The sequence below is a fragment of the Apodemus sylvaticus genome, chromosome 12 (assembly GCF_947179515.1).
Source record: "Apodemus sylvaticus chromosome 12, mApoSyl1.1, whole genome shotgun sequence".
NCBI classification, from domain to species: domain Eukaryota; kingdom Metazoa; phylum Chordata; class Mammalia; order Rodentia; family Muridae; genus Apodemus; species Apodemus sylvaticus.
Genome location: NC_067483.1, coordinates 55,976,371 through 55,980,133, shown reverse-complemented (window position 1 = coordinate 55,980,133; position 3,763 = coordinate 55,976,371). Strand labels below are relative to the sequence as shown.

Sequence of the window (3,763 nt, the reverse complement as noted above, 5' to 3'; positions counted from 1 at the left end):
ATTCTTCACACATGTGAACTGAAAGAAAAGAAAGTCTCAGAAATGAAGAATAAAAGCTTAAAACGAAATGTATTTGAAAGCAATAATTTAGAAAAAACAAAATAAAAGAATTACATATATCTGCAATTTCACGTTCTACATATATAATCAGAATCAAAGGTCCCTCGGTCTAGTATCTTTAATAGTTATAGTGACATAGTGATACTCTCAGTGACCTTGCTTATCTAGGCATGAGATGCTATTTGCAAATAGTTTCTGATCAATTGTTAAAAATGTTATTTGGTTACACTTTAAAAACCTTCGCTAGGCTCGTTGGGAACTCAGCAGGGTAGCAGCAGTAGCCACTGTGGCGGCTGCTTGAGATAGCTGAAGGTGCGCGGTCACAGAGTTCTGGGCCAGGCAGACAGGACTCTAGAGACCATGGCGCCAAGCCACAATAGCAGGGACCTTAACAGCAGCAGCTGCGTGAGCCCCATGGCAGACCCTGTTCTACGCACCTTACTTGTGTCATCTAAATATTCCTAGCAGATGAGTAACCCAAAGCCTCAGGAAGAGACGTCATCCACATAAGGGTGTCTCTGGCCAGGGCTGCCCTGCTAGTAGCAGGGCCTGATTGAGGAGTCAGCGCGCAGACCCAAGCCCCTTGATCTACCCCGCCTGCATCATGTCCAGCCAGTCTGGAGCCCCCATGACCATTGTGCAGGGCAGCAAAAGTGCCAAGGATGGGGCTCTCGCACTGCTGCATGATGATTTGGAGAACATGTGGGTGACGTGCTCCAACTCCCTGAGCAGAGAGAGTCCACATCCGCCTGCCGGTGCCCACCAAGAGAATAGAATGTTGGAGGAGCAGGCAGCCAGAACTGCCACTGACCAAGCTGGAGGCAGAGCCCAGGCCACAAGCCACAGTGAGGCAGGCAGTGGCAGTGGTGACAGATGTCGGGTGGGGTCAGAGAAGAGCCCCAAGTCTTCTAGGGAGGGCTCAGGAGGGCCCCAGGAGGCCTCCTGTAGTAAGTGCAGCCTCTCTGGGCCTGATATCAGCACTCAGCCTGGCAGTCTGACCAGAGGGACAAAACTTGCAGCTGGCAAGCCCTTTAACATATTCCCACAGGCTGACACGGACCACTTACCCTGTGCCCAGGGGTAGCCACACACCATGGCCCCTAATGGGCCATCAGCCATAGGCTGGGCAGCTCCTCAGTCCTCCTCCTCCTGGCCTCCTGCTGAGCCTGCTGTGCTCCCAGTTCAGGAGTGCTAGGTCCTCATGCCTCTGAGCCCCAGTCACCCCCCCACCCCCACTCCAGCACATGCCCTTATTGCCCCTGCTGTATCTGCTGCCCCTGGGCCCCATGGGTCTGGCTCACACATTTGGAGCCCCATCGAGTGTCCCATGAGCAGTTCGGGGCTGCCCTGAAGCTGGTGGTGAAAACAAAGATCCTCTAGATCCCTGTCTAGACAACTTCCAGGATTGGCAAGGACTCTACAGTACCGTGTGCAGCTCAGGCAAACTGGTGGCGGTCAAGAAGACGGACTTGAACAAGCAGCAGAGACATGAACTGCTCTTCCGTGAGGTGATGATTATGCGGGACTATCCAGATGAAACTGTGGTGGAGATGTACAACTCCCTGCTGGGGCACGAGCTCTGGGTACTCATGGAGTTTCTGGAGGGAGGCGCTCTCAGGGATATTGTCACCCACCCCAGGATGAATGAGGAACAGATTGCCTCTGTGGTGCCTGGCTATGCTTCAGGCACTGTCTGTGCTCTAGGCCCAGCGTGTCATCCACCGTGAATGACCTCAAGAGTGACTCTATCTTGCTGACTAGCAATGGCCAGGTGAAGCTGTCCCACTTTGGGTTTTTTGCTCAGGTGAACATGTAGGTGCCTCGAAGGAAGTCGCTGGTGGGGCACCTCGTACTGGATGGCCCGGGAGCTCATCTCCCACCTTCTCTATGGGCCAGAGGTGGATATCTGGTCACTGGGGTGATGGTGAGCGAGATGGTGGATGGGGACCCCCCCACTTCAACAAGTCATCCCTCAAAGTCATGAAAATGATTCAGGACAACCTGCCATCCCATTGAAGAACCTGCAGAAGGCATCAGCATCTTTGAAAGGCTTCTTGGACGGCCTGCGGTGTGTGACCCAGCCCAGCTGACCACTGCTGCTGAGCTGCTGAAGCACCCATGCCTCACCAAGGCGGGGTCATTGGCCAGCATCATATCCCTCATGCGCCAGCACCAAACCAGAGGAACCTGAGGGGGCCAATCAGCTTCCACAGCTGAGACACTCTAGGGCACTGCCCTCACTGTGCTGGGGCCTTCTTGGGACCCTACTACTGAACTCTGGTGTTGATTCCACAACTTGTAAAACCACACTAAGACATGTGGGACACAGTGAGGCTCCCAGAATCCCAGGGCAGGCTCATCCCCTGGTCACTGTATTTAGGAGAGAAGGCAGGAAATATGGAAATTTCACTGGAAATCTGTATCAGGGGCCACTGGGTCAGAGAGGACACTATGAGAAAGGTGTGTGTGTGTGTGTGTGTGTGTGTGTGCGTGTGTGTGTTTGTGTGTGTGTGTGTGCATAACAGAGAGACAGAGAGAGAGAGAGAGAGAGAGGGAGAGAGAGGGGGAGGGAGAGAGGGAGAGAGGGAGAAAAGAGAGAGAGATTGTACTATATACAAGTTTGTATTCCTGCCTTCTAAGAAAGATTTTGCTTTTGCACTTTTATCCTTAGGAATTCGGCAAGCAACAAATTGGGAAAAGATTTTCACCAACCCTACATCTGACAGAGGGCTAATATCCAATATATACAAAGAACTCAAGAAGGTAAAGTCCAGAGAGCTTAATAACCCTATTTAAAAAATGGGGTACAGAGCGAAACAAAGAATTTTCACCTGAAGAATTTCAAATGGCTGAGAAGCACCTTAAGAAATGTTCAATATCATTAATCATTAGGGAAATGCAAATCAAAACAACCTCATACCATCACACCTCATCACTAGATTAAAAATTTAGGAGACAGCAGGTATTGGAGAGGATGTGGAGAAAGAGAAACACTCCTCCACTGCTTGTGGGATTGCAAGCTGGTACAACTACTCTGGAAATCAGTCTGGTGGTTCCTCAGAAAACTGGGCGTGACACTTCCAGACACCCTGTTATACCACTCCTGAGCATTTACCCAAAGGATTCCCCAGCATGCAATAAGGACACATGCTCCACTATGTTCATAGCAGCCCTATTTGTAGTAGCCAGAAGCTGGAAAGAACCCAGATGTCCCTCAATGGAGGAATGGATACAGAAAATATGGTATATTTACATAATGGAATGCTACTCAGCAATTAAAAACAATGCATTCATGAAATTCTTAGGCAAATGGTTGGAACTTGAAAATATCATCCTAAGTAGGGTAACACAATCACAAAAGAACACACATTGAATGCAGTCACTGATAAGTGAATATTAGCCCAGAACCTCTGAATACCCAAGACACAATTAACATATCAAATGATTCCCAAGAAGAAGGAAGGAGAGGGCCCTGGTCCTGGAAAGGCTTGATGTAGCAATGTAGAGGATTACCAGGAAAAAGAAATGGGAGGGGGTTGATTGGGGAATAGGCAGAGGGAAGAGGGCTTATGGAACTTATGGGGAGGGGTGAACCTGGAAAGGGGAAATCATTTGGAATGTAAACAAAGAATATAGAAAATAAAAAAAAAAAAGAATTAGTTAACTTGTGAAAGTGCTAGTGTTTTCCTGTAGAAGCTAAGCC

General features: G+C 49.3%; 1 pseudogene; it reads left to right on the top strand.

Annotated features, from left to right (window-relative positions):
• The first annotated feature begins 420 nt into the window (after positions 1-420).
• LOC127697048 (serine/threonine-protein kinase PAK 4-like) lies at positions 421-2,251 on the top strand (annotated as a pseudogene).
• The last annotated feature ends 1,512 nt before the right edge of the window (positions 2,252-3,763 follow it).